Here is a 17,500-nt window from a genome sequence, read left to right as displayed (position 1 = left end):
AAAATCTGGAAAATCCATAATTGCATTCAGTCCTAAATTGCATTCGGGGATTCTACAACCACAAAAAAGTGTCCCTAATCATTAAGTGGTATGGGACCTTAGGTAGCTGACGTCTAGTATTAATAATGATAATAGCGTCTACTTTAACAGAACAAAGAGAATGTGTCTGAACTAGGAAGATTCAGCTATTGCAACCAACAACGGGAAGATCAAAGTGGTGGTCTTTCTAATGTGTCCGAACTAGGAAGAATCAGCTATTTTGGGACCAACAGCGGAAATATCGAAGTGGTGATCTTTCTAATGTCTCTGAACTAGGAAGATTCAGCTATTGCAACCAATAACGGGAAGATCAAAGTGGTGGTCTTTCTAATGTGTCCGAACTAGGAAGATTCAGCTATTTTGTGACCAACAGCGGAAATATCGAAGTGGTGATCTTTCTAATGTGTCTGAACTAGGAAGATTCAGCTATTGCAACCAATAACGGGAAGATCAAAGTGGTGGTCTTTCTAATCAGTCCGAACTAGGAAGAATCAGCTATTTTGGGACCAACAGCGGAAATATCGAAGTGGTGATCTTTCTAATGTGTCTGAACTAGGAAGATTCAGCTATTGCAACCAATAACGGGAAGATCAAAGTGGTGGTCTTTCTAATGTGTCTGACCTACGAAGATTCAGCTATTTTGGGACCAACAGCGGAAATATCGAAGTGGTGGTCTTTCTAATGTGTCTGAAGTAGGAAGATTCAGCTATTGCAACCAATAACGGGAAGATCAAAGTGGTGGTCTTTCTAATGTGTCTGACCTACGAAGATTCAGCTATTTTGTGACCAACAGCGGAAATATCGAAGTGGTGATCTTTCTAATGTGTCTGAACTAGGAAGATTCAGCTATTGCAACCAACAACGGGGAGATCAATGTGGTGGTCTTTCTAATGTATCCGAACTAGGAAGATTCAGCTATTTTGGGACCAACAGCGGAAATATCGAAGTGGTGGTCTTTCTAATGTGTCTGAACTAGGAAGATTCAGCTATCTTGGGACCAACAAGTGTTTCTCCACCTTTTTTACTCCATTTGGTCTTTCTATGCTAAGGAGAGGAAACGTATAGTAGAATAATACTTATTCTACAATTGGATGATATTTACTTTAACAAGTCGTCGGCTAAACAGTCTTTTCAGTGTTACTTCGATTGATGTTAATGGTTGTTTCATCCGTATTTATTGAGTCGTCTTTGGTACGAAATGAAGTAACAATGAATGAGTACTTTACTAATATAGTAGGCCTGAGGTTTTACTATATCACTAGGGGGGGGGGTCGCAAATCCCGGATAACTGTGCCAATTTCAGTAGTTGTTGGTTACGAGTTTCGAAACCAAATCCATAAACAATTAATTTTACCGCTCTTTCAAGCGTAAAATCGGAACTTGGGGTACCAACATCACGAGTGTTGGAAACCCAAACATTTAACAGGGAATTATTTGCATTAAACATGTATACCATTCATCTTATAAGATTAAATGCACTTGATCTTTTCTCAAACAAAGATAAATAGGTCTAGTCATGCAATATCGGAGATAATTACAAACGATATTTTGTATTCCCGGAACTACCGCCAACGGCGGAAAATTCATGTCACCTTCCTTCATGAATTTTTATTAGACGTCATGAGGAGCAAGTGGGTACGCGATGATGCCGACTTCGGCGTCTTGATTATATTTATTGTAGTCGTACCTACGTAACCTCCATTCTCTCTAAACTGGCTTCATCATATTTTCTATGGTTATCAAAATTCACGGGTGAAAGAGAACGAAAGGTTGAGCACTGACTTTATTCATTATAATACGATTATTATGACGCAACATCGCACGTCGGGCAGCTAATGCTGCCAGACGTGCGATGTGCTCCGGAGTGAAGTGGTTAATGTTCGTGTGGCTCCCTTTCATTTTCTTCCAAATCCCAACCCGCCACATATATGTATGTATATGTATATATGCATAGAATATATATATATATATATATATATATATATGTATATGTATATATATATACACTCGTAGTATATACGGGCAGGAGATTTTCTCTTATACATAATTCATTGAAAGTGATGGCTAATTGTGCATTTATTATTTTTTTAAATGTAGCAAACATGACCACCTACAGTGAAGTCATAAACCTCCTTTCAAAGGAACAAATCCATAGTAAGACACATGGAAAATACATTTTAAAAAAATAATAATTGCACAATTAGCCATCACTTTCAATGAAGTATACATATATATATATATATATATATATATATATATATATATATATATATATATATATATATATGTATATGTATACATATACATACAAAATACAATGTCTTATGCTTATAAAAGAATATGAAAAGGTATCGAAATATATAATCCATTAGAATTGTAAACCCCCAAAACAAGAATATAGACTTAATTTGATCATTTACTATCGCAACCACAGAACCTCGACTCTAGTGATGAAAAACAACACGGAAACAACAGACGAATTGAAACAAAGTAATGTTGTGTACAAGCACTTATGTAATTTAAACAAAGACGGTGCACTGTGCAATTAGGAGTACATTGGTCACACCACATGCAAAACGGAGCAATAAAATTACACATTGCAAAAACACACAACACCAAAATATCACGGGATCAACTGAACACAAGCACAATGATATCCAAGAACAACGACAAAAAAACAACATAAATGTTTAGAAGCAGTACTGATAAGAAACCATATGACAATCATTAATTGTCAACAAAATATATGCGGTTTTTTTTTTTTTTTAATTATTCGGGGTATCCCACGTCGCGCCAAGACGATGACGCGTCCCAACACCATTGGAACCATTACCTTTCCTAATGTAACAATTTCAATACTTAAAAACATTGTATATATTTTAGAAAATAGATTTACCAGAAGACGCCTGAGGCGAAACGTCGTAATGTGTTAGTTTTTATATCCAAACAATCATGGACCAGTTCAGGAATATTGTGCATTCTCTCCCGTTCTCAGAGAAGAAAACAGTAAGAAGAATAGAAAGTCTAAAGAGAAATATCACCAACACTGAATATTCTGTAATATTTAATAGAAAATGTATCAATGAAAACCTGCTCCCAAAGTTTACTAATATATATATATATATAATGTGTGTGTGTGCGTGTGTGTGTGTGTGTGTGTGTGTGTGTGTGTATTATTGACTTGTTTGTAATCCGGTGTGAATTTGAAAATATGTTTACATTAAAGGAAAGCTTCAAAGAATGTGCTATGTGATAACCATCACAAGGTCTACAAATAAGTGCTACCCTGTATCAATTGGGTTTGGTTTCATTTATTTTATTTTGGTTATGAAAAGACGTGTTATAGGGTTTGGGGGTTTGCTTACAGACAGGTACTCGTACAAAGCAATGACATCAGGCCCAGGTGAATAGAATCGTTTAATTGCAAAAAAAAAAAAAGGTAACTTGCGTTTCCTAGTTGATAGGGCTGTGCCATCTCTACAAAAGTATTTTTCAAATGATATAATACTTAAGTGAGTTCGTTCCAGTTGATTTCATTCAGTTGAGGTGTAAACCTTGTGTACAAGGAGCTAAAGTCATCAGTGTAATGTTATCTAATGCTGACCAACGTAGACAAACTTGGTTTAGGATAACAAAGACTCTTTAAGAACTTAAGACGATAGCATATCTGTGGATAATGAAAAGAATGGGAAACAACTGCAGTAAAACCTGCTGATGATAAGGCGAGAAAGTGTAAAAGAAAGATAAGGAAAGGCAATCCTCAGTGAAAAAAAAATTGAATAAAAAATGTTTATAAAATGTGACGCCGGTAAAAAGTGGCGATGCAAACAACAGGACAGCGAAGACAGTCGTTTGTTGATATAGCCTATAGTACTCTTAAGTTAACATAATCGATTAGAGTAAGCCAAAATATGTGCGATTCGAATATAGTCATCAATAGATCAAATTTCCTGGTCCTGTATTACGCTTACAGATAAAAGTTTTGCTGAATCACTGACTTTAGGTAAGAACTTGGTGGCAGAATACTAGTTGCGAAATTCACAGAAAATAGACGACTTCCGAAGAAATCTCAGTGAATTTCGGAAGGAAAGTAAGAGACCGATAGAAAATCTTTCGGTTCATGACGAGGAAAATAAAATCAAAACCAAAATGAATATCAACAAAGTCGAAAAAAGAAATGAGTAGATAAGTTCACAAATAGCTAAGTAACATCTAACAAAAAAAAAAACTAGAAAACATTACCGAGTTCATCCAATCGAATTTCAATACTTCGAAGTATACAGTACTTCATGCCATCGCATTGATAAACTCAATGGTATATTTGAGAAGTTTTCGATTTTTATATTTCCGAATATTTCTTAAATAGAAAAGAAAATAATAAGAATGGGCTACCGTGGCTTTGGACGCACAGTGCTGTTTGATGACCGTTCTGTCTTCCCCCATACGTGTCGCCAGCGCAGGTGGACCTTATGAGACACCAGACCGGGGACGGTCTAATATACCTGCGCAAAACATGCACAAGGGGACAAGGAATATCTCAGAGGTCGCATTTACCAAGACAAGTAACAACATAAATCAGAAACATGGAAATACAATGTGGGTATCAAAGTCGGCAGAACTGATCAACAGTGGTCTCTGGACAATTGAGCCGTAACACAGGGACAGATCACAACGTGACGTGAAAGAGACCCACCAATCATAGCTCGATGAATACTGTAATCAACCAATAGTAAGACACCAACCTATAGGTAACTGTAGCGGTTCCCAATGGGAGGACCAATTATCGTGGTAAGAGCCAGAGACTCACTGCCACCAGGCGGATTTGAGGGCCAGTCGAACTACCATCTGATCATAACGCCAACTTTTGAGAAAGCCAAAGTCGACACCGGTTAAGCTGTGTGCGTAATATAAAGATAAGATATAGAGCGAATACTTTTATGACGTAGCGTCAAGATACTGTAAGCAGAAAAAAAAGTATAGAGGTAAAGAAAAATGATGGAGAAGTAGAATTTACATGAGTGATATAGGAGCAGTTGTCTTAATCTTGTTTGTCATGAAATAATTTCATGGGGCCTTTGTTCAGAAGTGGACTTGAAATGGCTGGTGCTGCTGCTGCTGCTGATGATGTCGTGATCATAACACATGAAGACCTGATTAACTTTGTCGTCAGCCTGGGGTTTACTCACTCATGCTACACATAACACATGAAGAACTGCTACACATAACACATGAAGAACTGATTAACTTTGTAATCAGTATAGGGCTTACTCACTCCCTCGTCTTGTTTTCATGCTACAAGTAATCTAAAGCTTATTATGTTGTTCGTCAAATCCTGGATTTATGTAACTAGATTTTTGCTACAATTAAACCGAATTGGTATCTATATTATAAAGAAAAAATAAATCAGGCTTTGATTAATCAACCCCTAGAAAGAAAATATTACATCCAACAATTTTCAGAACCAAATGCAATTGATATATAATCCATGATGATAGTGAAAAAGAAAATGACCATTGTATTTCATTCGTATAATTGTTCCTTCGGATGAATGAAATCGTCTGATGTTAAATTGCAGGATGAAGGGGTGTTAATAAACGTAGTTAATTTTTTTCTATCTAGGCCCTACATCCCTGTGAGTGAAAGCGTCTGTCTTAAAGATAATATATATATATATTAGAGGTGAAAAATGTAATCACACATTTGTCAATCACGTAGAAACCACTGTTGGAGTAGAAAAGACTGGAAACGGGGAATCTATATATTTCGATTGCAAACTGCAATCCTTTTCAGTAGATACTATCTACTGAAGAGGATTGCAGTTTGCAATCGAAATATATAGATTCCCCGTTTCCAGTCTTTTCTACTCCAACAGTGGTTTCTACGTGATATATATATATATATATATATATATATATATATATATATATATATATATATATATATATATATATATGCAGAAGAAATAACTTGAACGCGTGATTCTAGTATGCAGAAAAACCACTAGGAAAATAACAGAAACGAGACCGAGCGCTTTCGTCTATGCAGAATCTGAATAAACGAAAGCTCTCGGTCTCGTTTCTGTTATTTTCCTAGTGATTTTTCTGCACACACACACACACACACACACACACACACACACACACACACACACACACACACACACACACACACACACACACACACACACACATATATATATATATATATATATATATATATATATATATATATATATATATGTAAAGTATGTCACCGGGTTAAGAGGATGCAGTAAGCAATGGACTTAGTAGAGGAAAGCTGTCAGGGAAGCCAACAACCTTGGTATTAGAGTGAAACCGCTTAAACGCTTCAAAATGGAAACGTACTCTTTAGAATTTAGAGCCTTGTTCCGTCTCAAGCACTTGGGTGGGCCGACACTTGACTGAAGGGGTGTCGACCAGTTCAGACCTCTTCAGACCGGTGTCCACCCCTCTCAGCTGAGTGAAATGGCCAAATTGAAAGGGGAACCCTGGACGGAATTACCATAAAAGGCAAAAAGCTAAATAGAGGTCTCCTGTTGTGGTACATTGGTAACGCTTGTGGCTGGCAGGTGGTATGCACGTCAAGCGCGTGGGTTCGAATCCTGTTAATGACGAAGAAGTAAGGAAGGGCAATGACTGACCCCCCTTCAGCCGTCAGAGTCAGTTTTTCCGTAAGGTCTACTACGGTGACGTAGTCTCCATGTTTAAGTTTGACTAACGCCAGACGATTTCGTTAATTTAAAGAAATGTTTCGGTATCAAGGGGTCGACTCAAACCGAGTTTTTGTCCGTGGTTCCAGGCAATTTTATTCAGATGGAGGTAGACCCCCAGATTGAAGGGATTAAGACTGACAAGTTTCGAGAGAAAGACAGATGCTGTTCCCAACCCATTCACTCCGATGGTCCATTCTAGAGCTTGTGTTCAGGCTAAGACCAGAGCATTTTATCAAATCCTTCCCTGTAATAATACACTTGAAATATATTGTTCTGATTACTGCCAGGCTATTCTATTCAACTAAGGGGAAGATGCCGTGCTGAACGGAGTATAGACTATCTTAATCAACTTCATCTATATGAAGAAGGAAGAAGACTGGGGATAGGTGTGAGTGGAGAATGGTTGTGTGTGGATGATATTATGGCGCAGCTCAGAGGGATTGCACGCCATCTCCTCAATTTTAAACCTGCATAAGGGGACGGAGAGGGGAGGGTTGCCGTGGATGTGAAACGGTCCTGCTATGGGTGTAATGTGTCTTGCTTCTGACCTGGGCAGTTGGTGCGAGACAAGACTGACACTTCATCCACGAAGAGCTAAGATAAGAGGGAAACAAGGATGGTGGGTGGGAGTGGAATGGGTGGGAGTGGAATGGATGGGAGTGGAATGGGTGGAAGTGGAATGGGTGGGAGTGGAATGGGTGGAAGTGGAATGGATGGGAGTGGAATGGGTGGAAGTGGAATGGATGGGAGTGGAATGGGTGGGAGTAGAATGGATGGGAGTGGAATGGATGGGAGTGGAATGGGTGGAAGTGGAATGGATGGGAGTGGAATGGGTGGAAGTGGAATGGATGGGAGTGGAATGGGTGGAAGTGGAATGGATGGGAGTGGAATGGGTGGGAGTGGAATGGATGGGAGTGGAATAGGTGGGAGTGGAACGGATGGGAGTGGAATGGATGGGAGTGGAATAGGTGGGAGTGGAACGGATGGGAGTGGAATGGGTGGGAGTGGTTGCCTGCCTTGACTGGCTACCTTCCTTATATGGGGGAAAAAGGCTTTGGTACACAAATTGATAGATGGATAGACAGATAGATAGATAGATAGATAGATAGATAGATATGAAGATATCCTTGAGGTAGTTTGTCCGTTTCCTCAACTGCATAAATAATTAACCCGTCTTCCAGTGGGCCAAAAACCATCATCGTCTCGAAGTTATCCGTATCTCATTATCCTTATCACCTGAATAGAATCGTCGGGTGACAGCTCGGAACAAGAACGCCGTAGGATGAAAGAAAAGTCCCCTTCAATTATCTCTACGGCCTGTGAAATCATTTGGCGTTAATCATAAAAAAAAATAGAGAGACAGCGCTACTATACCGAGAGAGATGAGGTCCGACTCCGAAATAGACGATGACGTCAAGCTATTTTAAGCTTTCACGTAAAAGCGACTCAACTCTCTCCGATGGTCACGCTGGTAGTCGGTGTCTGTGACCTCACACTGATGAATTTGCAAGAATTCCACAGGAAAGGAAACGTTAAATGAGAAGATTGGAAAATAGAGAGAGAGAGAGAGCATAGCTGCAAAGATAGGGCTCCACGAGAGTAGCTGTTATCCTCTATCAATGAAGTGAATATAAGCAACTAGGTACAAGTACATAATACATACATACAAACATGCATACATACTTATGTATGTATAAATAAAGTAATATATACGTATACTAGCAGAACCCGTGAAAAACCTATGGATAAACATATATATATATATATATATATATATATATATATATATATATATATATATATATATATATATATATATATATTTATATATATATAATTATAAATAAATATATGAATATATATATATATATATATAATCTGTATATGTGTGTATGTGTATATGTATATATGTATATATGTATGTTTATATATATGTATATATATATATATATGTGTGTGTGTGTGTGTGTGTATGTATATATGTATATATGTGCATATATATACATACATATATATATATATATATATATATATATACACGAACGCATGTTTTTGTGTGTGTGTGTATGTGTGTGTGTGTGTGTGTGTGTGTGTGTGTGTGTGTGTGTGTGTGTGTGCGATTCACCATGATCTCTGGATCACGTGTTGGACTCGTGATCGACAGCTATTTCCCTCTCGGAAGAGAGCTCAGAGCTCGTATATGACCGATCTATGGGTAATGCTGTGACCTTACACGCACACACACACCCAACTCCCCGCCCACGAGAGTTGGAGTACCAACCCGCAGCGCAGCAATAGTGAAATTATTTCAGCCCTGGGCGGGATTCGAATCCGGACCTCCGTAATGGCAGCCGGGAACTCTACCAACTGCGCCACGAGTTGTATTAATGGTCCTGCTAGATCTTGGGGAGACATCGCCCGGCTTTGTCTACATTTGTCCCTCTGTGAGAAAGTATGAAATCCTGGAGTGAAGTAAGGGAACTATATGAGAGTTATGGTTTGTGGTAGAGAGGAGTCCTCAAAGATTATTTGGAGTCTTTAAACATAGAATTGACGTCAAAGGTTGAGAGTTTTGATCCTAGCAGTGGAGTCGTAGAATGTTGTAAATGTCTGTAAATGTAGGCTGACATCCAACGTGGATTTTTTCTCCTTTTATACTAGAAATGAGATACAAAAATGAAAGTTGTACTTATAGCAATGAAATTAGATTTAGCATTCTTCATACATGATTGTGGAATCTTGCAGTGAAGTTTATATAGTCAAAAGTTGATTTAAAACAGCACATCGGTTTGCGCATACGAAAGTGAAGGTGCGAGTTGGCACCTTCTCGTCTGACTCCTTATAAGGAAATGGCGCTTGGACCATGCACTCCTCCCTCCCTCCCTTCCTCATTCCCTTCCTCCCTCCACTTGCCTCCGCTCGCCACCTCCCCTTCTCCTACTCCCCTTCCTCCACGCCGCCCAAACATCCATATTATCTATACTCCATGCCCCTCCATTTTCTTTAGAACCTTTGGGTCAACCGTTCAGAGTCCATAAAGCACATTTTTTTACTCTGTACGTCATTCACGTCGCCTCTGGTATAGATACCCTCCATTCAACGTACGTCTACTCCGTTTGTACCTCCAGTCTCTCTGTTAACATTCTAGTGCCGTGAGAGCCCTCGTGAACTGAATGAAATCACCTGACTTAGAACTATTTCTAGCGGTATTTAACTGGGCTTCAGCGGTTTATTGAGGTTGTTTATTTTCATATTCTGTTTTTATTTCCTTCCTAGTTCGCAGAATAATATCATCGTCAGCCAGAACAGAATTCTTGAAAGAGGACCATGGATCTTGGTGTAGTTTATATTCTTTCTTCAGCTTCACATACAGAAATATTCCAACTTTCAATATTCATTCTTGAATTTCTTTGTTACGACGGTGCTCTCTCATTTGAATTACATCGTCTGGGCCTGGCCAGAATCAAGTCTCTTGAGACGACATCTTGGCGAGAGTGTGAGATCTCGTTTTAGGAGTTTCTGCAATTTCCCACGACGTAATTCATGACCGTCCTAGTTTTATCGTGATCACAAACACGCTCACGTTCCTCAAATGTCCCAACAAACACAGATTTGGTGCTTTTGTGTGTGTGTCTGTGTGTGTGTGTGTGTGTGTGTGTGTGTGTGTGTGTGTGTGTGTGTGTGTGTGTGTGTGTGTGTGTGTGTGTGTGTGTGTGTGTGTGTGTGTGTGCTTTGGGTGTTCTCCTGCCTTTGAGAATGTTTACTGATAATCAGACAAGTGCAAATCATCTCGGAAAAATCCTAACCTCCATTATGATAAGGACACAGAGACAATCTATTGTTTTTAGATCACAATCTAAAGGATAATTTCAGAGATCCCGTACCTTTAGTAGAAAACACTTTATAGGCAGTTTTGCTTCTATCATTATTTCTTTATTCATCTGGTTGGTTTTTGGTAATGCTAATAGAACCAGTAGCGGCGTATTGACGCTCAAAGCTAAAGTTATGAAAGTTGACTATAGAGTTCAGCTGGAATCTCGTGAATATCCACAAAAGTTTGTTCTTCCGACTTCGTCACTGAGCGTGCAAATGCACGTGATGTCTTCGTCTGACGACCCGGTATGTGAGAAGTGTCATTCATAGTCGCAAGCTTAGATTCACAAAACCAGATGAAGGCGGTGTACAGTCAGGAAGATGGAACTCGAGTTGTAAACTGTTTAGATGTACATTAAGATGATTAGCGAAAGTTACAAACAAGTTACTGAGAGAAATTTCAAATCAGAGATAAGGAACTCAAGGACTTGAACGTGTGTGTGTAGGGAAAGGATACATAACATGCAGAGTGCAATGGTCTTTCTTTCAACGAAGAGGATGTTATGATGGTAGTCATGTTTAAAACTAGGACCGCATCGGCGTCAGCAGAATGGGAAATATTATTATTAACGTTTTGCACAGAGTCTGATGGCTCTGCTGGCGTTGGTACAAGCTTTATATGTGCATGGTTTCAAGTCATGTGTTGAGCACATAACCAGTGATATCCGCAACTTTATTGAAAATAAGAGAGAAAATTGGGTGGGGAAGGGCAAACGAAGATGTGTTGGTAATAGAGTTTGTTGCCCTAACGTTGCGACCAACTTGGTCTTATTGGAAATAATTTCATCATTTAATATTTTTCATTAGACTTGCATGTTTTATTCACATTCGTACCAGTCGATTCTGTTCATCTAAGAGAAGCTTGTCATAATCAAGGGATGAAACAAACAGTTTCTTCACTTGCCTTGCCTTGGGGGAAAGTAACATATTTAGACTACAACTTGCCTGCCAACCCCCCCGTCCGCCAGCCTGCCAACCTACCGACCTGCCAACTTAACACCCAGTGGCCATGGATCACTTCGTGTGACAATGATGTCGGCCTTATTGGTATAAACACAGATTAAATTGAACAGCCAATTAGTTGTGGTTATATCAGCAATCTTGGTTCCTTTTTTTCAAGGCTTAATGCGACGGTGACGTCGTAGCCTTGTAATTAAAAATTTATTCTTTAGTTTTCCGATTTCCATCCCATATTTATTCTGATGCTTTAGTAAAGCTCGGGGGAGGATCCTGGAGAACAGAAAAAAGGGTTTTGAATCCTTGTCGAAATGGAAACCTATCGGTCAAGACTAGCGTCCAAGAGGGTCTGAAGAGTCAAGGAGTACCTTCCCTTATCGTCTCCGGATAACGCCACTCCTAATAGTGGTAAGGGTGGACACTGCCTCTTGAATTCTTGTGGGAACTGTTCCGGACGGGTGCCAGCCCCGGAAATCTAAAAAGAAAAAAAGAAAGAAAGAAGAAAAAGAAGAAAAAAAAAAGAAAGAAAGAAAGATAGAAAGAAATACCTCTGATAACGCGGGCTAAGCACGCTTGCCATCGGACCCCTGGCACCTTGCGAGCATTCGGAAACGAACATGTGACAAACATAGGAATAGGCTAAAGTCCTTTCGCTAAAGAGTTCGTTGCCACGAAAATGAATAATATAGCCAAAGGGAAACAACAATGAAAAGGAAAACGCCCACCCATTACGGAAGAGGTTAAACGAGATTGCTCAGAACCCTATCGCTACCGGCAGGAATGGGAATTATGTATATATAATTTTAATTTATTTTTCACATGTTAGCGAAATGTGTGAACGCGTGTTCGGATCACACGGCATCAGGAACGTATGCTACTAGGAAGGTGTTTAATTGCTGTCAAAGCGCTCACCCTTGTGTCCTCTGCAGGAAGATAGTGACACAGATGTCAACATATAAAGCGTTTGAAACTTTATAGGTAGATTCGTCACTGCAACTTCTGCTACGTTGTCTGTCAGACGTCACTCACTTTTACTATCAGCCCCCTCTTGGCACGTCAGCTTTGACCACTGTCATGAGATTGGCTCTTGGAGAGGTCTCACTGACTGTCAACAGTGTTAGCTCATAGCTAATCACATCATTAAATTCATTACCATAACACTATCGTACCAAGTGCTACTCGGTTTTGCATCATGCCTGCCAGCCACTAAGAACCGATGACTGCAAGGTCAAAGATCTCTAATAGGGATCCTACGACCCACTTGTTCTTCCCGCTTCGTGAGCCTTAAGTTACAGATCGAAGAATTTGTTCCCGACCTGAGACGAATCAAAACATTGTTGGCAGAGTCTCAGCCTTAGTACTCACATTGATTCAGCGGATTGCATGAATGACTCAACAAAGCGGGTCGTATAGTTTCAGTGACCTTTATTCCATAACATCAAGTGGTCATTAGTCCATAAATATCCGTTTGTTTTACAAAGATAATGTCAATGATTTATAATCGATACATTTTGAGCAATATTGCGTCGTCAACTCACGGTCATTAGTCCATAAATATCCGTTTGTTTTACAAAGATGATGTCAATGATTTATAATCGATACATTTTGAGCAATATTGCGTCGTCAACTCACGGTCAGTAGTCCATAGATATCCGTTTGTTTTACAAAGATGATGTCAACGATTGATAATTAATCGATACATTTTGAGCAATATTGCGTCGTCAACTCACGGTCATTAGTCCATAAATATCAGTTTGTTTTACAAAGATTATGTCAACGATTGATAATCGATACAATTTGAGCAATATTGCGTCGTCAACTCACGGTCAGTAGTCCATAGATATCCGTTTGTTTTACAAAGATGATGTCAACGATTGATAATCGATACATTTTGAGCAATGTTGCACCGTCAGCTCTACAGGAGCGTGAAAAAGTATCTCTTCAGAGGAGTCTGAATATCAGACACCCTGTTCTCCTCAAAAAGATGGCATTGCGTTAGCCCTTGCGTTGCCAAACGTGAACCACAGAGACGGGATAAAAGTAAAGTTGCTATTCGCTACGCATTTGGATTACACAAGAGAGACTATTACTCCTTCGCTATCATGAGGGTGTTACGGGGATGAATGAAATAGCCTGGCGACAGCCAGAATAAAAGGAAAAATGCCACCCGACAAGGAAGGGGGTTCAGACGCTTTTTGGACCTACTAGTGTCTCACCAGCTGTGGGTTTATTTAACTCGAAACTACTTCAGTTACAATATATATACATATATATATATATATATATATATGTATATATATATATTTGTATATATATATGTATATTTATATATATATATATATATATATATATATATATATATATGTATATATATATATGTATATATATGTATATATATATATGTATATATATATGTGTGTGTGTGTGTGTGTATATGTATATATACATGTGTGTATATATATACATATATATATATACATATATATATATATAGATATAGATATATATGGATGTATATTCATGAAAGTAGCAGCTGCCGACAAGACTGACGAGTTAAACACCATATGAGGACGGAGCCTTTATTTGTACGACGTTTCGCTCATTACAGCTTTTTGAAGTACCTTGAAAAAACTGTAATAAGCGAAACGTCGCTCAAATAAAGGCTCCGTCCTCATATGATGCTCAATATATATATATATATATTATATTGTATATTGAAGATTGTATCAAAATGTGGCCAACGTTATGCGTCTGCTCATGGGACCTCTGGGTGCTGAACGTCGAAGATGATTTTCTTCCCGATGGACGTCCTTTTCCAAAGTCTATCAACAACTCACCTATCAACTTTGTCTCTGGTCTAAGGTCTCTCTATCCACTTCCACTATTCTTCCACCCTTTTTCCGCATAAATCCAACCACTGGCATCTGTTCCACTTCTCCTCCGATGACATAAAATCGGCCCCAGTTTTTCTCCCGAAGAAATTCATGGAAGGGAGTGAAGATCGTTGCCAGATGCCACGAGAAAGTAGAATTTTGGGTAGAGACGTTCTAGGTAAAGATTGATTGATGATATCAATTAGGAGAAGTAAAACAATTTGGAGGTAAAGGAAAGATGGTGGTTTCACCATGAGGAATTGTTGACCGTGTAATTCTTGAACATATTTAATTAATCTAAATACAGTCAATACTATACTTACAGATAAAGATTTTATGATGAGTTTAGTAGTTTTTCTGGTAAGAAGTACCCCTACACATGAACAAAACTTATCGGTAACAGCTACGTGAATTCAAACCTCTCTCCCTGGGACAATAAAATTAATAAAGATTTAACTCAATTTTCTTAGACCACAGCCGAATAAGATTTTGGTTACATACATCCAAGAATGGTTGGAAAAAAAAGAATTATGATGATAACATGAGAATAAGATTACAAAAAGCAAAAACAATACAAATATTACACAGAAATAATACAAATATTCCACGGAAAGCAATAAAGATATAAATGATCAGCCGGTGTGGTAATTATTTGCAAAACAGACCTCCAATATCCCTTCATGCTGCATTAATAAAAGGCTGGTATTTTTACTTCCCTGACCCAAGGCCTTGGAGTCAGTGGGAAATGACGCAGTAACAGCCTTCGTTATTATTCTACCTACATGCAGAGAAGCTCAGAAGATGATGAGCAAGGTAATGAGGAGCCTACGCCAGGAGGCGCTGAGTATCTGCGGTCGAAGCCATCACCTTTGCCCGATGCGCTTGGCCTCTTGGGACAGGTAACAGTCACTGCTGGTAATGGGAGAGATGTGCAGGATTCGAACCCACACGTAAGAGAATGTGAGGCCAACACGCTTCCGGTTACGCTATGACATCAAAATCTGGTGTATTGCGATATCGAATGCTCTTCTTTTGAACGAAAAAGAGATTGATATTAAAAAGAATGACCGTTAGTCAATAGGATATCTTCTTGAACTGGTGTGCAGGTAGTTGTGAGTTCGAGTCCTAAGACATGATGTGGGCTTGTGGCAATGGTTCTCGACCAATGTTCCCCTAAATTTTTTGCTGTGAGTCTGCGCAGAAATTTGCTTTTGTGTAAACTTTGCCTAACATGAAAAGTATGTGCGGCGCACCTATACGAGTCACTATCTTATTTAAGCAAATACGCACAATTTGTAAGTTTGTATTACATATTACCTCGTTTTCAAACGATTTCTACACGCCGGCAAAGTAATTTTGTTTGCAATGGAAGTGCTAGAGTTAGAAAAGGAAGAAAACAATTATTGGTTTGACGGTCGGCAAGTTATTATATTTTTAGACAATATATCATTTGATGTTTGGGTGGAACTTCTTTATTGAATGGATTTTAATATCATTTGAAAACCTTGTGTGCGTACATTTTTTTCTTTATGTGCGCTAGTTGTAAAACATATGTGCGCGCGCATATGCGCCCTGGTCAGGCGTGGAGGTGACCCAACATCGGCCTAAATAAATGGTTGGATGGTGAGATAATAGGATTGGTTGTCACTTGGATTGAATCTGTGTAGGACCCAGAGTTAAGTCTTCTCAATCTAATCCTGCCGTTGTAATGGCACACTTCATAATCTTTGCTCTGGATTACGCCAGACGATTTTATTCAAATTACGGCTGAATCTCGTACTGAAGAAGCTAGTAGGAATGGTTGTTAAGAGGACAAGTTGTTAGTAGTACTGGTTGTTAGTAGGACTAGTTCTTAGTAGGATTGGTTGTTTGTAGGAGTAGTTGTTAGTAGGACTTCTTGTTAGTAGGGCTGGTTGTTTGTAGGACTTGTTTGTTAGCAGGAGTAGTTGTTAGTAGGACTAATTGTTAGTAGGACTAGTTGTTAATAAGACTTATTGTTAGTATGACTGTAAATTTATAGAACTGATTATTTTTTAGAAAAGATAGGTCTAATTAATTAATTATCTGTAGTATAAAGTTCTCCCCCTACTCCCTCTATGGATGCCCTCAGAAGATCAAAATCCATCTCTATTTATTCTTTAACTGTAGCTTTATATGTCTCCTGTCCTTGTTTGCGGATGGCTGCAATCACTTGAGGGAAGCATTTTTTAATACTTCTAACACGTCTTAATAAACCAATACGGTACCATGTGGCATTTCCTTGCATTCAAACATCCACCAGTCTATTTTAATCACCTTCATGGTAACTCTATTGAGTGACACTTTTGATTTTATTCAGGCTGCGGCAAGGTTATTTCAATCATTTCTGTGGCACCTCCACGGTAGCACAGAATAGATTATTCAAAAGTTTTGCAATAGGACATAATAACCTAATACTGTAAGAGACCATGAAGCCTACACTCAACAGTTCAATGTTTCTTACCACCTGTCATCCCTGTCCATAAAGTTATCTAATCGTCTCCTAAGACAACCAATTGTTTCACTGATCACTACATGGTTACTAAGTCTAGTCCATTCATTACCCACTCTGTTTGTAAACCAATTCTTACCTATTTCCTTCTCAAATTATAATCGGGAAGGAAAGTGGAGTAGCTTACACCAGGAGACACCTACTTCCACCTGAAACGTTATCCCCAGCTTATGTTCTGTGACAATCAGTGGAAGTGGCAGTTACTAATAGCCGGTGTGAGTCGAACCTGAGCCTACGATGTAACGAGACTCGATCGAGGCTCACAATGTCACAGCGGAGGGTCACTCAAGAAATGTTGGCACCCCCGGCCCCTAGTTCCAAGGCTTCGTGGACGCTAAATCACTGTGGGGGGAAGACACATTTGCGGCCGAAGAGAGGATGACACGTAAATAATGAAGCGAAAATGGGGACAAGGTGAAGAGGAAGCTGGACGAAAGATAAACATTAAGACGGGTGAAATGAATGTTTACATGCAGGTGTATTTGTTGTTGGTTT

The 17,500-nt window shown here is 39.0% G+C and overlaps 2 protein-coding genes across 20 annotated transcripts in view; one reads left to right on the top strand and one right to left on the bottom strand.

The window, feature by feature from the left end:
* The window catches only part of LOC143018967 (facilitated trehalose transporter Tret1-like), a 25,700-nt gene extending 20,039 nt beyond the window's left edge, over nt 1-5,661 (bottom strand). Inside the window, exon 1 of the mRNA XM_076174622.1 lies at nt 4,782-5,661. The gene's annotated coding sequence lies outside the window, so the exon portion shown is untranslated. The remainder of the gene's footprint in view (nt 1-4,781) is intronic.
* The window catches only part of LOC143018964 (uncharacterized), a 684,447-nt gene that overhangs the window by 544,463 nt on the left and 122,484 nt on the right, over nt 1-17,500 (top strand). The window lies entirely within an intron of this gene.

This window comes from Oratosquilla oratoria, chromosome 36, assembly GCF_046742065.1.
Source record: "Oratosquilla oratoria isolate Oo_2021 chromosome 36, ASM4674206v1, whole genome shotgun sequence".
Taxonomy (NCBI): domain Eukaryota; kingdom Metazoa; phylum Arthropoda; class Malacostraca; order Stomatopoda; family Squillidae; genus Oratosquilla; species Oratosquilla oratoria.
This window is presented reverse-complemented; position numbering and strand designations above follow the sequence as displayed.